At 42.5% G+C, this 22,263-nt stretch overlaps 1 long non-coding RNA gene across 1 annotated transcript in view; it reads right to left on the bottom strand.

Moving 5' to 3' along the window:
• Positions 1–21,735, bottom strand: part of LOC110133979 (uncharacterized) — a 202,283-nt gene extending 180,548 nt beyond the window's left edge. The window contains exon 1 of the long non-coding RNA XR_011491204.1: positions 21,659–21,735. This is a non-coding gene — a long non-coding RNA (uncharacterized lncRNA). The remainder of the gene's footprint in view (positions 1–21,658) is intronic.
• Positions 21,736–22,263: the final 528 nt, after the last annotated feature.

Raw genomic sequence — 22,263 nt, forward strand, 5'->3', positions numbered from 1 at the left:
ATTCCATCTAATGGATGACATTCTTCATAATGGCTAGATAGCATATCTAGCTGATGTTTATTAAGCACTTATGTCCCAGACACTTTTCTAAACATTTTACACACATGAAATTATTTTATCCTCCCAACAATCCTGTAAGTAAATTCTATTACTCCCAGCTCAGTCATGTCTGACTCTTTGCGACCCCATGGACCATAGCCTGCCAGGCTCCTCTGTCCATGTAATTTTCCAGGCAGTAATACTGGAGTGGGCAGCCATTCCCTTCTCCAGGGAATTTTCCTGACTCAAGGATCGAACCTGGGTCTCCTGCACTGAAGGCAGATTCTTTACTCTCTGAGCCAGCAGAGAATTCCCAGCTTAACGATGTGGAAACTTGAGAATTATAATTTACTAACCATGATAAAAGTCACAAAATTAATATTAATGTCAAGATGCCAATACAAGCACTCCAATTCCAGAAAGGAGCTAGAAAAAAATAATAAAACTACCATGTTATCCAGTAGTCCTACGTCTGGAATTGAAAACAAGATCACAAAGAGACATCTGCACTCTCTTATTCATAACTCACAATAACCAAGATATGAAAGCAACCCAAGTGTCCACTGACAAATGAACTGATAAAGAACACATGGGATTAAAAAACTGAGATGCACCACAGGCTTGCACTAGATCTAGTGCAAACACAACAGAGAAAGGGATGCCACCTTGGGGTGCTACTGAGCAGAACCACGGATGCCTACATAGGTAGTGCAAAGGTCCTCTATGGACACATAAGCCACACTTGTGTCAGCAACTGCCTCTTCCGGGATAGGGCATGCACTTAAGGGCAATGGAGCCTGATCAAACCTAACCTTCAGGGCTTCTACTGCAACAACTGGAGGGTAGACCCCCGTCCCTGACAGGGTGGAGAGAGCCACAGCACAGAGAGAAAGCCTGGGCTCGCATGCTGCACAAGCTTTAAGTCCACCAGCACCAATCAAGGGGATAACAGGCAGCACTCTGAGGAAAGATGTGGCTGGCATCCACACCAAACTCAGCCCACGCTCCAAAAACGTTGAACACACGCAGTCCACACAGAGATGCTACCACATAAAATACCCCTTTAAGGCCACAGTAGGTAACTGAATTCTCCTAAATTCATAGAACTAGAGAAACAAGTAAACTGGAATGGCAGAGAAACTACCCTGAATTAAAGGAATAAGAGAAATCACCTGAAAGAATGAAATAGACATCACCAGCTACTAGACAGCAGGATCCTCTATGACCCATCTCCCAGAATATTGGAAATAAAAGCAAAAATAAACAAATGGGACCTAATGAAACTTAAAAGCTTTTGCACAACAAAGGAAACTATAAGCAAGGTGAAAAGACAGCCCTCAGATTGGGAGAAAATAATAGCAAATGAAGCAACAGAGAAAGGATTAATCTCAAATATATACAAGCAACTCCTGCAGCTCAATTCCATAAACATAAATGACCCAATCAAAAAATGGACCAAAGAACAGACATTTATCCAAAGAAGACATACAGATGGCTAACAAACACATGAAAAGATGCTCAACATCACTCATTATCAGAGAAATGCAAATCAAAACCACAATGAGGTACCATTACACACCAGTCAGGATGGCTGCTACCCAAAAGTCTACAAGCAATAAATGCTGGAGAGGGTGTGGAGAAAAGGGAACCCTCTTACACTGTTGGTGGGAATGCAAACTAGTACAGCCACTATGGAAAACAGTGTGGAGATTCCTTAAAAAACTGGAAATAGAACTGCCATATGACCCAGCAATCCCACTCCTGGGCATACACGAGGAAACCAGATCTGAGAGAGACACGTGCACCCCAGTGTTCATCACAGCACTATTTATAGCCAAGACATGGAAGCAACCTAGATGCCCATCAGCAGACGAATGGATAAGGAAGCTGTGGTACATATACACCATGGAATATTACTCAGCCATTAAAAAGAATTCATTTGAATCAGTTCTAATGAGATGGATGAAACTGGAGCCCATTATACAGAGTGAAGTAAGCCAGAAAGATAAAGACCAATACAGTATACTAACACATATATATGGAATTTAGAAAGATGGTAATGATAACCCTATATGCAAAACAGAAAAAGAGACTCAGATGTACAGAACAGACTTTCGGACTCTGTGGGAGAAGGCGAGGGTGGGATGTTTAGAGAGAACAGCATCAAAACATGTATATTGTCTAGGGTAAAACAGATCACCAGCCAGGCTAGATGCATGAGACAAGTGCTCAGGCCTGGTGCACTGGGAAGACCCAGAGGGATCAGGTGGAGAGGGAGGTGGGAGGGGGGATCGGGATGGGGAATACATCGGGATGGGGAATACATGTAACTCCATGGCTGATTCATGTCAATGTATGACAAAAACCACTACAATACTGTGAAGTAGTTAGCCTCCAACTAATAAAATAAATGAAAAACTTAAAAAATTTAAAAATTTAAAAAAAAAGACACTGAGTTCAAAACAGGAGGTAACAGAAATGCTCAAGAATGATTATCAACAGAAATGCAGATTACTGTAACAGGAACTAGAAACCATAAAGATGAACCAATCAAAAATAGACAATTCAATTGCCAAGATAAAAATCAATCTACACACAGTGAAGAGCAGACTAAATGACACAGAAGAACAAGTTATTTGGAAGATAAAATAATGGAAATCTCCTAATCGGAACAGCAACAGAAAGGCAGAAGAAAAAAATGAAAGCAACATATGATATCTATGTGATCATATAGAACATGCCAACCTATGCATGACAGGAATTCCCAAAGGAGAAGAGAGAGAGAAGGGCGTCTAAAATGTGTTTGAAGATATTAGGACTGTAAAATTCCCAAACCTAAAAGGAAAAAGATATCCAGGTACATGAATCACAGCGAGTCCCAAATAAAATGAACCCAAACAGACCCACACGAAGACATGTAATTAACATACAAAGTTAAAGAAAATCTAAAGACAGCAAGAGAAAAACAAAGAGTTCATTACAAGGAAACTCCCATAAGGCTATCAGGTGATTTCTTTGCAGAACCTTTGTAGCCCAGAAGACAATGACATGATAAATTCAAAGTCCTGAAAGGGAAAAACCTGAAACCAAGGATGTGGTACCCAGCGATATTATCATTTAGAATAGAAAGAGATAAAGAATTTATCTTTATAAATTCTTTATAAATATCTTTATAAATACCAAAAGAATTCAGCAAAACTAAACCTATCCTAAAAGAAATATTGAAGGGTCTTCTCTAAATAAAAAAAGAAGAATCTAGAGGAAAAGGAAAAATCACAATAGGAAAAGCAAATATAAAAAGGATTCATGATCACTTAAATAAGCCAGTATATAGATTGGAAAAAAAAAAAATTTTATAAAAGTGATGACTACAATTAACAGTAAAAAGATAAGCATGAAGATGTAAAAATAGGATATCAAAATCATGAGATTTGGGAGAGGATTATAAAAATGTAGGGTTTCCCCGGTGGCTTAGATGGTAAAGCATCTGCCTGCAATGCAGGAGACCTGGGTTCGAAGCCTAGATTGGGAAGATCCCCTGGAGAAGGAAATAGCAACCCCCTCCAGTATTCTTGCCTGGAAAATCCCATGGATGGAGGAGCCTGGTAGGCTGCAGTCTATGTGGTCACAAAGTGTTGGACATGACTAAGCGATTTCACTTTTCACTTTTGGAAGGTGTTTGAACTTGTACACTTATTGGTTTATAGCAAGTAAATATAGTTATGCATCAACATCCTCGAAATCCATGGCAACCACAAATCAAAACCATACAATAAATTCAGAAAGGCCAAAAGAAAAGGAACTCAAGCATACTACAAAAGAAAATCAAACTATGAAAGAAAATTTTAAAACCACAAAAAGAAAGACAAAAATAAGTTAATGGAGAACTACAAAACTGGAAAATAGGTTTAAAATGACAATAACTACATACCCATCAATAATTATTTTAAATGTCAGTGGACTGGGACTTCCTTGGTGGTCCAGCAGTTAAGACTCCATGCTCCCTTAAGACTTGAATATGAACCACTTGTGAGCCTTCCTTTAAAGGAAGGAGTAATGGATAAACCGCAAAGGGAACTCAGTTCTCATAGTGGGTATGTGGTGTTGCTTCTGAGTTAACAGACTACCACATACAGAAAATAGCAGGAGAACTTGGCCTGGACCAAAGTTGACATCTGCAACTTTCCTTTGCCTTCAGTCAGCGTTTCAGAGTCCTGCATACTTTGTCTTTGAAGGTTCTGTACCATCCCTTGAACCCTATTCCATTATTTAATATCAGTGACTCTCAAGACTGATTTTGTTTATTAAAACTGTGTTATATTGGAACCAAATCCTTCGTACTACAGCTTATGCTTTTTCCTTGCAAAATAGAAATAAAATTTAAGCTCAAAAAAAAAAAAAAAAAAAGACTCCATGCTCCCAATTCAGGGGGCACATGTTCAACCCCTGGTCAGGGAACTAGGATCCAGCATGCCACATAGTGCAGCCAAAAAAAAAAAAAAAAAAGTCAATGGACTAAAATGCTCTAACCAAAAGACATAGAGTGGCAAATCAGATTTAAAAAGACAAGAACCTATAGTATGCCTACAAGAGGCTCACTTCAGGGTAAAAACACATTCTGAAAGAGGGGATGGAAAAATATTTCATGCAAATAGAAACAAGAACGCGGGGGGTAGCAATACTCACATCAGACAAAAAAGACTAAAATAAACACTATAAAGAAAAACAAAGGAGGGCATTATATAATAAAGAGATCAACATAAGAAGATATTACACTGACTGACATATATGCACCCAATATGTGTGCTAAGTCACTTCAGTTGTGTTCAATTCTTTGCAGCACTATGGACTGTAGACTACCAGGCTCTTCTGTCCATGGGATTCTCCAGGAAAAAATACTGGAGTGGGTTGCCATGCCCTCCTCCATAGGATCTTTCAAACACAAGGATCGAAACAGGTCTCTTACATCTCCTGCATTGGCAGGAGGGTTCTTTGCCACTAGCGCCACCTGGGAAGCCCCACACCCGATATAGGTATACCTCAATATATAAAACAAATATTAACTGATATAAAGGGAGAAATGGACAATAACACAGCAATAGTAGGAAACTTTGATACTCACTGATATCAATATACAGGTGATCCGAAAAATCAATAAGACAAACGAGATACTAAATGATACAATAAGCCAGTTGGACTTGATAGCTACAATAATACCCTACATCCAAAACAAAAGAATACATAGTTATCAAGATTGTGTGAAACCTTCAAGAGACCATATACCAGGTTTCAAAACAATTCACAAGAAGTTTAAGACAGAAATTATTTACAGCATCTTTTCTGACCATGATAGTGTGAAATTAGAAATTAACCACAGAAAGAAAATTGGGAAAATAACAAACAAATGGAGACTAAACAACATGATGCTACTAAAAAACCAATAGGTTAATGAAGAAACCAAGGAAAAATTTGGAAAATATCAAGGCAAACAAAAATGAAAACCCAACCTACAAAATCTATGGGATAGAGCAAAAGCAATTGTTAAGAGGGAAGTTCATAATGATACAAGAAAGATCTCAAATAAACAACCTAATCTATCACCTAAAAGAATTTGAAAAGAACAAAAGCCAAAGTCAGCAGAAGAAAGGAAATAAAGATCAGAGAGGAGAAAGAGATTAAAAAAAAAACAATTAAAGAGATCAATAAAACTAAGACTAGTTTCAATAAAATAAAACTGGTCTTTTGAAAAGAAACAAAAATTAACAAACTTCTGGCCAGGCTCACCAAGAAGAAAAGCAAGAAGAACCAAATAAAATAAGAAAGAGGAGAAACTGCAACAATTGAAAACATAGAGATTTTAAAAATTCATAAGAGAATACTACGAAGCTGTATTTTGACAAGTTGGACAACCTAGAAGACATGGACAAGTTTCTAGAAACAGCCTGCCAAAACTGAGTCAAGAAGAAAGAGGTAATGTGAACAGTCACTAGAAGTGAAACAGAATCTGTAATTTTTAAAACTTTCTCGAAAGTCCAGAACTGTATAGCTTCACTGGAGAATTCTACCAAACATGTAAAGAACTTGTACCTATCCTGTTCAAACTATTCCAAAAAATTGAAGAGGAGGGCACACTCCCAGAAACATTCCATAAAGCCACCATCACTCTCACACCAAAACCAGACAAGGACGTTACAATAAAAGAAAATTACAGCCCAGTATCTTTGGTGACACCAGGGCTTCCCTGGTGGCCCAAACAATAAAGAATCCGCTTGCAATGCAGGAGACCTGGGTTCCATCCCTGGGCTGGGAAGATCCCCTGGAGAAGGAAATGGCAACCCACTGCAGTATTCTTGCCTGGAGAACCCCATGGACAGAGGAGCCTGGCGAGCTACAGTCCATGGGGTCACAAAGAGTCAGACACGACTGAGCGACTAAGACTTTATTCATGTAAAACTGGCCAGTACTTGGATGCTTGAGGCCAAGCAACTAGCTGAGTGGGTTCAAAACCCCACTCAGCAGGAGACAGGCTGCCGTAAGACCCCCCTGAGCCCACAGCCACCTCTGGACATGACCCTGCATCACACCAGAGGGACCAGGGATGTAGCTGCATCCATCACTGGGCAGACACCAGTCCCAGAACACCCTGGGTCCAAGCCCTGCCCTCCAGGGAGCCTGGTCTGGTGTCTGGAGCAGCCTCACCCATCAAGGGGCAGAAACCAGACTTAAGAAAACCAGAATCCCCTAGCCAGCATGTCCATCAGCAAACCAGACTCTGACCTGAGACTAGCTGGGCCTTGGCCCTGCCCACTAGCAGGACAACAAACTTCAAGACACTCTGACCCTAAACCCAACTGTGTCAGAAACCAGTCCACCCCACCAGCTTTGGGGCCCCTGGGTTTTGCAACCAGACTCCAGGACCCGGCTGTCACCCTTGGACTTGGCTTTACCCACCAGAGGGCAGGCAACACTCCTGAGTCTTCTGACTTTGGCTCAGTCTAGCAGTGAGTGAGCATAAAACCTGGGGCCTCCTGAGACTCCACAGTCAGCCGCTTCATGCCCTGGTCCCACCAATCAGCAGTCTACATTCTCTGCACAAAGTACGGCCTGGCCATCAACTTGACCAACCATGCCAGAATGCTACATGGTAAGCCCACTACAACAGAAGGACCTCCCCAGTCTTCACAGGGGGAGCCTTGAGAGCATATAGCTTGGGTTACGAGTGGGTAGTATGCTACTTGGATGCACAGGATGTCTCCTTCTCCAAGGCTGGGAAATATAATCAATCTGCTGCTGCTAAGTCACTTCAGTCGTGTCAGACTCTGTGCGACCCCATAGATGGCAACCCACTAGGCTCCTCTGTCCCTGGGATTCTCCAGGCAAGAATACTGGAGTGGGTTGCCATTTCTTTCTCCATAATCAACCTACCAAATACATAAAAATAAAAACAGCAATTTAGGCAAAATGAGATGACAGAGGAACAGATGCCTCATGTTCCAAACAAAGGAACAAGATAAAACCTCAGAAGAACTAAGTGAAGTGGAGATAGGCAATCCACTCAAGGAAGAGTTCAGGATAATTCAGAATAGTGATCATTAAAATGAACGAAGGATTCAGGAGAAGAATGGGTGCACAGAATAAGAAGCTAGTTTTAACAAAGAGGAATAAAAAGAATGGGAAGCAGGGTCACTTGAGATGCTGTCTCCAGGGCTTGAAATCCTAAAAATTCCCACCAAATAAAACATAATTCTCAACTTTTAGGTTGTGAGTATTTTTGAAGCCCACAGTTATGGCAACCAATGAAGGGACCAGAGCAGATTCCTCTCTTTCACCTGAATTCTACGAGAATCCAGAGCCTTGGAATCAGCAGATGCCTCTTGTGCTCATCCGCCTCCTCAAGGAGTTCAGACATCCTGGTTTCAGGATCTCATGTTATGGGTTGATGATCCTAAGTTTCATTCAGTGAGGGAAGAGGTTATCCTTGAAACTTGGTCTCAAGAAGATATACCTATGTTATCCTCAGTCAAAGGACTTGGGAAGATTTTGCTCAGTTTAGGCACTGAGCAGGTTATCATCAGTTTAAAAGGCACTGGGAAGACTCAGTTTGGATACTGAGCAGTTGTCTTCAGTTTAGAGACTGGGTAAGACTTTGCTAAGCTAAACACCTCATTTTGCCTAAGTTCCTGGGGTCTTTTCATGTATTTGGTAGGTTGGTTGTATTTCCCAACCTTGGAGAAGGAGATATCCTATGCATCCAAGTAGCATACTATATGTGCTCAGTCACTTCAGTCATGTCTGGCTCTTTGCAACCCTGTGGACTATAGCCTGCCAGGCTCCTCTGTCAATGGGATTCTCCAGGCAAGAATACTAGAGTTGGTTGCTTTGCCCTCCTTCAGGGGATCTTCCCCACCTAGGTATTGAACCATGCAAAAGACTGAAATTAGAGCACTTCCTAACACCATACACAAAAATAAATTCAAAATGGACCTAAATGCAAAGCCAGAAACTATAAAACTCATACAGAACACTCTGACATAAATTGCAGCAAGATTCTCTTTGAGCCACCTCCTAGAGTAATGGAAATACAAACAAAAATAAACAAATGGGGCCTAATTAAACTTAAAAGCCTTTGAACATCTAAGGAAACTGTAAACAAGATGAAAAGACAACCCCCAGCATGGGAGAAAATAATTGCAAATGAAGCAACTGACAAAGGATTAATTTTCAAAATATACAAGCCATTCCCTCCACTCAATATCAGAAAAACAAACAGCCCAATCAAAAAATGGGCAGAAGACTTAAACAGACATTTCTCCAAAGAACACATACAGATGGCCAACAAACACATGAAAAAATGGTCAACACTGCTCTTTATTAGACAAATGCAAATCAAAACTACAATGAGGTATCACCTCACACTGGTCAGACTGGCCATTATCAAAATATCTACAAGCAATAAATGCTGGAGAGGATGTGCAGAAAAGGGAACCCTCTTGTACTGTTGGTGGGAATATAAATTGATACAGCCACTATGGAGATTCCTTAAGAAACTAAGAATAAAACTACCATATGACCCAGTAAGCCCACTGCTGGGCATATACTTTGAGAAAACCATGGTTCAAACAGGCACACGTGGACTTCCGTAGTGGTTCAGTGGTTAAGAGTCCACCTGCCACTGCAGGGTACACGCTGATCCCTGGTCCAGGAAGACTCCGCATGCAGCGGGACAGCTAAGCCTATGCATCACAACTACGGAGCCCATTCTCTAGAGCCCACCTGCTACAGCTACCGAAGTCTGCACACTCTAAAACCTTTGCTCTGCAACACAAGAAGCCACCACAATGAGAAGCCCATGCCCCACAACTAGAGAGAAGCCCCCACTCGCCAGAACCAGAGAAAGCTAGCACACAGCAACTAAGATCCAGCACAGCCAAAAATAAATCAATTAAAAAAAAAAAGACATGTACCCCAATGTTCATTGCAGCACTATTTATAATAGCCAGGACATGGAAGCAACCTAGATGTCCATCAGCCAATGAACGGATAAAGAAGTTGTGGTACATACATACAATGGAATACTCAGTTCAGTTCAGTTGCTCAGTCGTGTCCAACTCTTTGTGACCCCATGAATTGCAGCATGCCAGGACTCCCTGTCCATCACCAACTCCCGGAGTTTACTCAAACTCATGTCCATTGAGTCGTGATGCCATCCAGCCATCTCATCCTGTTGTCCCCTTCTCCTCCTGCCCCCAATCCCTCCCAGCATCAGGGTCTTTTTCAATGAGTCAACTCTTCGCATGAGGTGGCCAAAGTATTGGAGTTTCAGCTTCAGCATCAGTCCTCCCAATGAACACCCAGGAGTGATCTCCTTTAGGATGGACTGGTTGGATCTCCTTGTAGTCCAAGGGACTCTCAAGAGTCTTCTCCAACACCACAGTTCAAAAGCATCAATTTTTTGGCGCTCAGCTTTCTTCACAGTACAGCTCTCACATCCATACTACTCAGCCATAAAAAGGAACAAAATTGAGTCCATTGTAGTGAGGTAGATGAACCAGAGTCTATCATACAGAGTACAGTCATTAAAGAGAAAAACAAATATCGTATATTAACGCACATATATGGAATCTAGAAAGATGGTACTGATGAGCCTATTTTCAGAGCAGGAATAGAGACGTACATGTAGAGAACAGATTTGTGGACACAGTGGGGGAAGGAGAGTGTGGGATCAATTGAGAGTAGCACTAATGTATGTATTTGTATATACATACATATACATTATCTTGTGTAAAATAGCAAGCTAGTGGGAAGCTGCTTTATAGCAAGGGACTCAGCTTGGTGGTCTGTGAAGACCCAGAGGGGCAGGAGGTTCAATAAGGAGGGGATATACGTATACTTACAGCTGCTTCATTGTTGGTTATATCAGAAACTATAGAGACTATATAGCAATTATCCTCCAGTTAAAAAATAAATTTTAGAAAATCAATGTGTTAATTCAAAGAAAAGGAACAGAAAATCAAGTTTTAGCATATTAATATTTTAAGAGAGGAAAACTCCATTCTACCCTCCTAGGTTCTGTGGCTGACTTAAATTTAAATTGGCATAAAGATAAACAGGAAAAGAACACTATTTTAATTATGTTCTTATATAAGGAGCCTTTCAAAGATGTGCAACTCAAAAAAAGGCAGCCAGACAATTGAGGCTTATATACAGTTCTGACCTAATGAAAGTGATGAAGGTCTGGATTTCAGAGAGAGAGAAGGCAATTCATGGGAAGGTGAAAAGCGGAAATTACATGTTTGTTAAATTAATGTTGCCTGCCCTGAAGGTAGGTACCTCAGGTGACTGTTATCTCTGATGATAGCTCTCTGGGCTTTCCTGGTGGCTCAGACAGTAAAGAATCCACCCGCAATGCAAGAAACCCGGGTTCGATTCCTGGGTCAGAAAGATACCCTGGAGAAGGGAATGGCTACCCCATCCAATATTCTTGCCTAAGATCATGGCATCCGTTTTCATCACTTCATTGCAAATAGATGGGGGAAAATGGAAACGGTGGCAGACTTTATTTTCTTGGGCTCCAAAATCACTGAGGATGGTGACTGTAGTCATGAAATTCAAAGATCCTTGCTCCTTGGAAGAAAAGCTATGACAAATCTAGACAGCGTATTAAAAAGTAGAGATATCACTTTGATGACAAAGGTCCATAGTCAAAACAATGGAATAGTCATGTACAGATGTGAGAGTTGGACCATAAAGAAGGCTGAGTGCTGGAGAATTGATGCTTTTGAACTGTGGTGCCAGAGAAGACTCTTGAAAGTCCCTTGGACCACAAGGAGATCAAACCAGTCAAGGAAATCAACCCTAATACTCATTGGAAGCACTGATGCTGAAGCTGAAGTTCCAATACTTTGGCCACCTGATGCAAAGAGCCAACTCACTGGAAATGACCCTGGTGCTGGGAAAGACTGAGAGCAGGAGGAGAAGGGGGCGACAGAGGATGAGATGGTTGGGTGGCATCATCAACTCAATGGACATGAGTTTTGGCAAACTCCAGGAGATGGTGATGGACAGGGAGGCCTGGCGTGCTGCAGCCCATGGGGTCTCAGAATCAGACACAACTGAGTGACTGAACAATAACTCTCTTCCTTGTATAGGCCCCCTTTCTAAAGTAAATTATTCTTACAGAACGTACCTTCTACTGGTTTCAGAACTCCTCCTGTGTCTGAAGTTTCTCAAAATAATTAGCATCAAAATAATCTGTATGCCAAAGAACCATAATTTGGGGTGGCATAATCTGTTATCTTTCAATATTTTACTTCCTTTAATAGAGCTGCAGGGAAAAACTAGTTTTTCAAAAAGATCTCAGGCTCACAGTTGTTGTTGCTTAGTCACTAAGTCGTTAAGACTCTGCGACTCATGGACTGCAACCTGCCAGGCTCCTCTGTCCATGGGATTTCCCAGGCAAGAACAGTGGAGTGGGTTGCCATTTCCTTCGCCAGGGGAATCCTCCCGACCCAGGGACCAAGCCACACCCTCTCCACTGGCAAGCGAGTTCACTACCACGGAGCCACCAGGAAAGCCCATTCAGGCCTACATACCCCTGCCTCAATTAGTTAAGGTTATAAACTACTATAGCCATTCTAAAGAGGATGCAATTTAGCAGTATTTAGTGGATCTGGCGGAGAAGGCAACGGCACCCCACTCCAGTACTCTTGCCTTGAAACTCCTGTGGACGGAGGCGCCTGGTAGGCTGCAGTCCGTGGGGTTGCTAAGAGTCGGACACGACTGAGCGACTTCACTTTCACTTTTCACTTTCATGCATTGGGGAAGGAAATGGCAACCCACTCCAGTGTTCTTGCCTGGAGAGTCCCAGGGACGGGGGAGCCTGGTGTGCTGCCGTCTATGGGGCCGCACATGGTCGGACACGACTGAAGCGACTTAGCAGCAGCAGCAGTGGATCTGGGTCAGCACACATCCTGTGACTTGTCAATATTACTTGTGTTCCTCAGAGTAACTCTTAAATAGATTTATAAGGGAGAAATGGTATAACAGGAAATTAGAGTCTGTGTTGTCATCACCAAGGAACTACATAAGCCAGATGGGGTAGAGGCATATGACAGTCCTATTCAGTGGTCAGAAACAGTGAACTGAGGATAATAGTGAACATTTAATGAACTACATGAACTGTGTGCTAAGTTGCTTCAGTCGTGTCTGACTTTGTGACACTATGGACTGTAGCTGTCAGGGCTCATCTGTCCATGGGATTCTCCAGGCAAGAATACTGGAGCGGGCTGCCATGCCCTCCTCCAGGGGATCTTTTCCACCCAGAGATGGAGCCCATGTCTCTCTTCTGCGTTGGCAGGCAGGTTCTTTAGCAATAGTGCTACCTGGGAAGCCCTTAATGAACTGCAGGTAATGATAATACTAAGAACCCCTAACTTCTTTCTTTTTACCCCTTTCTTTTGTGATTTTTAAGCCAACTAGTAACTAGTTTTCAATTTTTGTCAATTCAGCAATTCTTTTACTTCAGTGAGTAAATTTTAAATTTCTGGAGGGAAAAAAAAAACAGCACTAGCTAATTTATTATTTGCCAGGCTCTTTGTTTATCAGCTCAGTTCGGTCAGTCATGTCCAACTCTTTGTGATCCCATGTACTTCAGCATGCCAGGCTTTCCTGTCCATCACCAACTCCTGGACCTTGCTCAAACTCATGTCCATCGAGTCAGTGATGCCATCCAACCATCTCATCCTCTGTTGTCCCCTTCTCCTCCTGCCTTCAATTTTTCCCAGCATCAGGGTCTTTTCTAATGAGTCAGTTATTTGCATCAGGTGGCCAAAATACTGGAGCTTCAGTATCAGTCCTTACAATGAATATTCAGGACTGATTTCCTTTAGGATGGACTAGTTTGATCTCCTTGCAGTCCAAGGGACTCTCAACAGTATTCTCCAACACCACAGTTCAAAAGCATCAATTCTTCGGTGCTCAGCTTTCTTTATGGTCCAACTCACATCCATACATGACTACTGGGAAAGCCATAGCCTTGACTAGACAGACCTTTGTCAGGAAAGTAATGTTTACCTGCACCACCTTTATTCAACCCAATGTTCCATTATAGTATTCCTAATTGTGGACACCAAGGAAAGGAGAGGTGATGCAATTTGCTTAAGGTCACATAGCTAAAAAATGGTGGAGCCAGGGTTTAAATGGAGAAATTTTAATTTTGAGAGGTCATACTTTCAGATGTTTTTGGTTAAATACTTAAACTTTGTGGATAAAATGTTGAATGGGAAAAAGAACAAGAGCTAGCACATAATACTTTATGCAAATGTAAAAGTGAAAGTGAAAAGTGAAGTTGCTCAGTCGTGTCCGACTCTTTGTGACCCCATGGACTTTGCAGCCCACCAGGCTCCTCCATCCATGGGATTTTCCAGGCAAGAGTACTGGAGTGGGTTGCCATTTCCTTCTCCAGGGGATCTTCCCGACTCAGGGATCGAACCCGGGTCTCCCGCATTGTAGGCAGATGCTTTTACCGTCTGAGCCACCAGTAGATAAATACACCATATCTTTGAATGATATATATCTTGTCGAGGATTTACATTAATCACTTTAGAGTAGCAGCCTTTGATGGAAGAAGGGAAATGGAAGCGGGAAGATGAAGGTTACAAAGACTAAGAGGAGGAAAGATGCCTAGCATGTATCATGGATGCTGTGCTATAAACTGATTATGACTAAGACAACTGCCTTCACTTGGGTCTCAAAGCAAACAAAGTTACAGTAAAACTTCAGATCTGATCAGGTCCCAAGTCCCCTGATAAAAAACACTTGCCATTTATTCTGTGATAATTTACAAAATCCTTTAAAAAGTAGGCACAGTATGGGCCACTCCCACCTTACTCTCAATATCCAGCCACATAGCATTTCTCTGTTCCTTGAACACTTTGTACCTTCTCAGACCATCCTCCTTCACCCTGAATGTCTGCTCCTTCCCTCCCCAGCTTGGCTACATTCTGCTTATCCTTCAGTTCCTGAAATATCTTTTTTTACAGAAAGTTCTTCCCTTAGATCTCCAGAGCAGATTAGCTCTTCACAGTACTTTTTAAAAAAATATTTATTTGGCTGCACCAAGTCTAAGTTGTGGCATGCAAATCTAGTTCCCTGACCAGGGGTTGAACCCAGACCCTCCATATTCTGGACCTCCAGGGAAGTCTCCAGCACTTACTTTAATTATGTAGTTATTTGTGCTGATTCTGTTTTCATGTTTTTCTCCCACCTAATAGAAGGGCATGCATTTTATTTCCTATATTCATTATCCCTAAGACCAGCAGAGTCTATTTAGCACATAAGACACTCAATATTAAATGAGTAAGTCCTCCAGTCGTGTCCGATTCTTTGTGGGCTAGTGGACTGTAGCCCACCAGCCTCCTCTGTTCATGGAATTCTCCAGGCAAGAGTGGGTTGCCATTTCCTTCTCCAGGGCATCTTCCCAACCCAGGGATCAAACCCAGGTCTCCGGCATTACAGACAGATTCTTTACTCTTGGAGCCACCAGGGAAGTCTGTAGTTTATATGAAATAGCCACAAACTTTTTCATGCTTATCCCTTTAAAAGATAGCTTTCTATGTTTTCATTCTTGGAATGAAACAGTTTGTGACTGCTTCAACCAATAGTATGTGCTATTGTGTGGTGATACTGTGATAAGCGAAACTGTGTGGTTTCAAACATTAAGTCACAAAAGGTGATACACCTTCTTCTCAGCTCTCCTGGGACAATCTTTTTGGAAAATCCAGCCACCACATAACTCTGAAAGTACTGAGGCCACCATGCTGGTGACATCATGTGTAGGCACTCTGGACAACAGTCCCCGCTAAGCCCAGCCTCCCAACCACTCCCGCCAGGAAGCCAGAAGAGCAGGGACATTATCTGGTGTGTCGCACACCAGCCCATCCACCAGTTAGGTACTACGGAGTACCTTCAACTGATGATACAAGCAGCAGCAGAATTGCTCAGCCAAGCCTTGTTCAAATTCCTGATCTACTGATAATGTGAACTATACTAAAAGGCTTGGTGTGAGCATCAATACATTTGGGGATAATTTTGCCACAGTAACAACTGGATCATCCAGAGACTGGAAAAGAGAGATATAAAGAAACCCTGAATATTGAGATAGCATGTGTATGCCAGCTGAACAGTACAACAGGCTTATATGCATACAGTTACACATATTCTGGTAATATTCTTGAAGGCAAAGAAGTGTACAGTTATCCAGGATTTCAGGTATACGTCTGTTCCCTGCATTATAGGATACATCGTTGGTTTCCAGATACTAATTCTAAAAAGGTCCTCACTCATTGTGACAAACCAGAAAACACCCTTACACATATGAAAAAAAATGCATGAATAAATTTCTCACAGACTCTTTACAAATTAAAGTACATTCCTTCTATAACTACAAACATTTGAAAAAGAAATTAGAAGAGCATTACAGGATTGAGTTTTCAGGCCATATTAATCAAAAGATTTAGTTTTTTAAGCTTTTAAACTTTTTTTTAAAAAGGTAGTACAATTTTAAAATTGTATCAGCAAAGTTGGGTTTAGTCAGTGTATGGATTCAGAAATACAGGCTCAGGCAGCTCCCTCGGGAAGATGAACAGAGGAGAAAAAAATGTCTCCACCATCACTAAGGATTTTTTATGTTTCTGGAGGTTATCAAGTCCTGGTAACTTGCCTCTCAATTCAAACTTGAAAAAAATACTGTTATTACATAGCTTTCTATTCTAAACTTGTGAGATCACAGAGCCCTCAAAGCCTCTGTAAAGAAAATCTCATTGCCACCATAATGAGTACATGATTACAGCAGAATTCAAACATTCTACCCCAAATTGAGGAAGTCAGTCATTCTGATGGAGTTCTGTACAGAATGTAATGGTATTATCCATAGTGTAATGCCTTACATTATCACAGCTTTTTATTGAAACTCTTTGGAAGACATCTGTCTCAGCTATATACTAGTTTTTGGTTTTTTTTTTTAATTAATAGTTACTTTAGATCCCTGGGTTGGAAAGATCCTCTGGAGAAGGGAAAGGCTACTCACTCCAGTATTCTGCCCTGGAGAATTCCATGAACTGTATAGTCCATGGGGTCACAAAAAGTCAGACACGACTGAGCGACTTTCACTTTCACTAGTTTTACTGAAACCTATTTTCTAATAAACTTTTAATTTTGCTTGATAATTTCAAAAGTCATAATGGACTAGATCTCTAAAGATGTGACTGAAAATGGAAGTCCAAAGGGTAATTATCTTATTACTATCTTACTATGTAGAGTGAAGTGAAGTTGCTCAGTCATGTCTGACTCTTTGCGACCCCGTGGACTGTAGCCCACCAGTGGAGGGCCCGCAAGACTCACCCTGGTAGGAATTTTATTTTTATTTTTTTTCCTGGTAGGAATTTTAATGGCAATTTGCTGGTGCTCCCTATATCAAATAATGGCATCATCATTTATGCTAATCTAAGTTACAAAATATCTAAGCCTCAAATGTCCACTCTGACTCCCAGATACCCATTCTGTCAAATTACATCATCAAAATTCAATTTCTACAAAAGGGGATACTCCTACATTGTTGTTGAAAATGTGAATTGGTACAGCCACTATAGAAAACAGTATGAAGTTTCCTCAAAAAGTTAAAATAGGAATATCAGATGATCCAGCAATTCCACCCCTGGGTATATATCTGAAGAAGATGAAAACACAAATTCAAAAAGATACATACACCCCAATGTTCATAGCAGATTTCCTATAGTCAAAACGTGGAAGCAACCCCCGTGTCCATCAATAGATGAATAAAGATGTGGTATATATATACACAACCGAGTATTATTCAGCCATAAAAAAGAAAGATGTTTTTCCTTTTGCAACATGGCTAGACCTGGAGATTGTTAATGCTTAACAAGTCAGCGAAAGACAAATATTTCATGTTATCACTAGTGTGTGAACTCAAAATGAATGTATGTCATGAAACAGACTCACAGATCTAGCAAACAAGCTAGTGGATTTCAGTAGGGACAGGGAAGTGGGGAGAGGCAAGATAGGGGTAGGGGATTAAGAGGTACAAACTACTATGTGTAAAATAAGCTATAAGGATATACTATTTAGCACAGGGAATATAGCCAATATTTTATAATAACTTTAAATGGAGTATAAGAATTTGATTCACAGTTGTATAATATCATAAATCAATTCTACTTCAAGTAAAAAATGAAAAAATGAATAAGAATTCAACTTATCCCTTGTCTTTAAGAGTTCAGAGTTTTATTGTCCAATTTCCCAGCTTCAACTTTTTCCATAAATTGTGGCCTTAGAAGTATCTTGCTATAACGTAGGTATGATCATGCCAATCCTTTGACAGCCACACGTCTTAACCAAAGGAATCTTTATGTTCTTTAGTCTGATATTCAAAACTCATCACAAGCTTATCCAGGGCTCTAGCCTGTTGCAGAGTTTCAGGTTAGGCATTTCTAATTCTTATCTTAATCTAGAACAAAACCTGAATCGAAGCTGACTTTTAACTTTGGCTGAGAGATTGATGACCCATGTGGATTTCATTTGCAATGAACTGACTCAGAGGTCTTAGCCCTGCTTTGTGTGCTGACCCTCCCTTACTCCATCAAATCCAACCAACAGAAAGGGACGGGGAGGAGGCATGGCTCTAAACAAAAAAACTTTGGAATAACTAAATTCACCTGTATCCTAAAGTATCGTTTACACTGGACTATGGCTATAAAACTGATTGTAACAAAGCCCAAAAGGGAACCCAGAAGATGCCTGCAGTCCTCCCAGGAGATTGTGCAATGCTTCAGGAATGTCACCAGGGGGCGCTGTACCTCACTCCACCCCTGCATCTCCCGCATTCCCAGCAAGCAGCTACAGACCCTAAATGTCAAAGACAAAAAAAAACAGGAAAGCTAGAAAAAGGTAAACAACAGTGGTATGAAAATTCAGCAGTGGAAGGCAGGCCAGCTTCATCAGCGTGTGGCCTGTGTACAAGCACAAGGCTCCACATACAGAAGGGTCTGTCCTTGGTTCAATGCTCTGTTCAGTCTTGAAGTTTAGTTTTTAATACAAGGGGCCTCATAATTTGTATAGCCAGTTCTGGTCAGAGGGTTTGGAGGCTGGCACTTCCAGCCATATCTAACCTTCCCTAAGGAAGGCTTTTTTTTTAAAAAAACACAACCCATGTCCAGTCATAAAACCTTTCGGGCTTCCCTCCTGGCTTGGTGATAAAGAATCCGCCTGCCAATACAGGAGACGTGGGTTTGATCCCTGATCCGTGAAAATCCCACGTGCCTCAGAGCATCTAAGTTCCTGTGCTCTAGAGCTCACGTGCCCCAACTACTGAACCCCACATACCCTAGAGCCTGTGCTCTGCAACAAAAGCCGCCACTGTGATGAGAAACCCATACAACACAACTAGAAAGAAGCCCCCACTCGCCACAACTAGATAAAAGCCCGCACAACAGTGAAGACCCCGCACAGCCAAAAAATCAATAATGAAATCTTTCGGTCACATCTAAAGTTAGATATAAGGTAGTGCTGGGCTGCACCCTGCAGGCCTGCAAGACTTATTTCCCAGTCTCAAGACCAAAGAAAAAGCCTGGAAACAGCTACAGAGACAATCAACCGTTCATTGGATAGAGAATCTTACCAGTCCAAAACAGAATGTTCTGGAGTGACAACCCACTATCTATGGTAGAGAGCAGGCAGAATGTGACAGCAACCTTCACTACCTGTGGAGGCGGCTACCATTTATAGGTGAAATTGACATCAGGTGGGCTCATCAGTTACCAGGGAAACCAGCGACTGGGGCAGGGGCAAACACGAGGGCTTCCCTGGTGGCTCAAATGGTAAACAAATCTGCCTATAATGCAGGAGACCTGGGTTTGATCCCTGGATTGGGACGATCTCCTGGAGAAGGGAATAGAAACCCACTCCAGTACAACTTTCACTATGTGCTCTATGTGGTCTAGCTACTGATTAAGCCCTGTAATTAAGAGGATTGGAGTGTCATGTGAGGGATGCATAAAGAGAACAAGAGAACAGTCATCTTAAGTGGCCTGACTATTCACTCCACCCCTACATACACTGTACAACCCTTACAATCTTAGTCTGCCCATCCTCCATATCCCTGGGGTCAGCTATACAGAAGTGCGCTGACACCAAATACCACAAATGCAATACAAACAACAGCACCTAAAGGGTATCAAGAATTAAGATACTTGATATGCTAAAAAAAAAACACTGATTCACCAAGAGGTGGGCAATTTCTGGAGCCAGACTCCTGGCATACAGGACAGGAAGGGGGTAGGCGTTTTCAATTGTCCCCAAGTAATGGCATTAGCCTGGTCAACTTTCTATAGCATCTCACTGCTGACCCAGCAATCAGACTCACTTCACAATGAGACCACCCTTGTCACCCAGTCCTCAACAGATTTCCTCTGCTCAGACTAGGCATGAAACATGAGACGTTTGACAGGCACAATACAGGGGAGACATGACCATTAAGCGAAGTCCAGGCAGTCACAGCATTCTGAGACAATACCACCCCTGCCTGCGGTTTTGTCCTGGCTGGCAGGGCCACACTACCTGCTCCATCAGCCGCCACAGATGGAGCCGAGGACTGCAGACCACAACCATCAACAGACCCCAAGGTTAATGTAATGGCACCTCTCCCGTAAGGGCCCAGATTTCTTTAGTAGTTTTAGGTGTGAACAGGCAGAAGACAGGTGAAATCTAAGTCCCTTTTTGATCTTATTCCCCCAAAGGCAGAAAACCCAAACTACCAGGGATTTACCTGGCAGTCTCAGGCCCATTTTTATGGTGTGTCCCCCTGGTGGGGTGGGGGTAGGGGGTTAGATCCTGTGGCAAGGGTGAAAATGAGTTACTGTCTTGAGTGAGGGACCTAGTTGCCTCTGGGCTCATGGTGCAAACACTGGACATTCAGTTATAGTCCATAGGGCTTGGTTAGCCTCCTGGTTCTGAGCAAGTTTCCATCTTGACTGTCATTTAAGTAATCTATCTACACTTTCCATGAGCCCAGGAGCAGTGGAATTGTAGGGCAGGTGGAAAGGCCAGTGTGTGTCACTTCTATTGGCCCAAACTTGAAGTTCATGGCTGGTAAAGCAGGCCCCTTGGTCTCTATTCAAGTCCAGGGGAGTCCTGGACATCACACACAGCTGTTATGGACTCCCAAAGAGCGATTTTATTGTGTTGCTCAATGACTCAGGTAGGCCTTTCGTAATGCCTTCCACCTGTTGTCACACACTGTAGCCCGCATGTAGCAGTTGTTCCAACACAGTGTCATTACTCTGCCCCTTTCTGTAGCTGGAACCGGAAGACCAAAGGTACTCACTTTGTCTTTGCCACAGGCCCCAGCCAAACTCTTCCGGTTAACTGGCCACATCTAATTCACAAGCCTGTCCCTGGGTTAATATTCCTAAAACCTGTGTCTGTAATTCTGTAGTGTAAATGCTTATCTTACCCAACCACATAACACCCCAGTATTTGCTAGATAATCCAGGTTCCTGCATTTTGTCTGTATTCAGTGGCCACCCCTGTACAGTCAGATGAGGACAAATGTAGGGCTGCTACTTTTAGAAGTAGGAACGAGACTCTGCAGTTAACAGGATATCGTCAGTATAATGATAAACATCCGTCACAGTAGTCAGCTGCCTCCGCTCTGAAGAAAGGAGCTGCTCTTCACCTCTATCCCGCGAGACCGGGACCTCTGTGGCCTCCTCTCAACCTTCTTCCTCTTCTTCAGTGCCCTCAGGAGGGTCGCCCACCTTGGGGTCCCAATTCAGACGGGCCCTGACCATTTGGACTCTCTGGTGGGCACCCATTCCTTAGTGCACAGCCACGCCAGGGTCCCCCCAGCACCTTTCCGTTCCCCGTTCTTATTTCCCGACATCTTGGCTCTCACAGGAATCTCTCCGGCCTCCTGGCTCACTCATCAATTGTTGGGCTGCACCCCACAGAACTGTAAGCCTTGTAGCTGCCAGCCTCAAGGCCAAAGAAAGAGCCCGGAAATAGCAACAAAAACATGAACTGTTTACTAGGAAGGGAATCTTACCTGTCTGAAGTGAAAGGTCATGGAACTACACCCCACTGTGGCTGGTGGTGGCGGACTAATGACTGCAGGAACTTTCCCTACCCGGAGCAGAGGAGGATGTACCACTTATGGGGCCAATGACGTCAGCATGGCTCATCAGTTACCAGGGAAACCTGCAGCTGGGGGGGAGGGGGGCAAGCACTGTAGGCAGTCACTGATGATGCCCTGTAATTAAGAGAACTGGATAGTCATGTTACTAATGCAAAATCACATGCTCAACGCACAGTGAGCCCAAACAAACTGAAACTTCAGAGTTTGGAGCAAACAAAAGTTTACGGCAGGGCCCTGTGAGGAGACGGGTGGCTCATGCCCTGAAATGGCCTGAGCTCCCTGAAGGGTTTTGGCATAATACTTTTAAAGGCCAGGTGAAGAAGGGGGAGGGTTGCTGGGTCTATGGTCAGCTTCTGCACAACTCTCTGATTGGCTGATGGTGAGGTAGCAGAGCGGTGTCACAGGGGTTAACAATATCAGTCCTTAGGCTGCAGGAGGCCTGGGGCTATGCTCATGGTCATCAAGTAGCGAACATCTTCCCTTTGTTGGAGAGGGGGAGTTGTTACAAAAACAAC

Source organism: Odocoileus virginianus, chromosome 14, assembly GCF_023699985.2.
Source record: "Odocoileus virginianus isolate 20LAN1187 ecotype Illinois chromosome 14, Ovbor_1.2, whole genome shotgun sequence".
In the NCBI taxonomy this organism is placed as follows: Eukaryota; Metazoa; Chordata; class Mammalia; order Artiodactyla; family Cervidae; genus Odocoileus; species Odocoileus virginianus.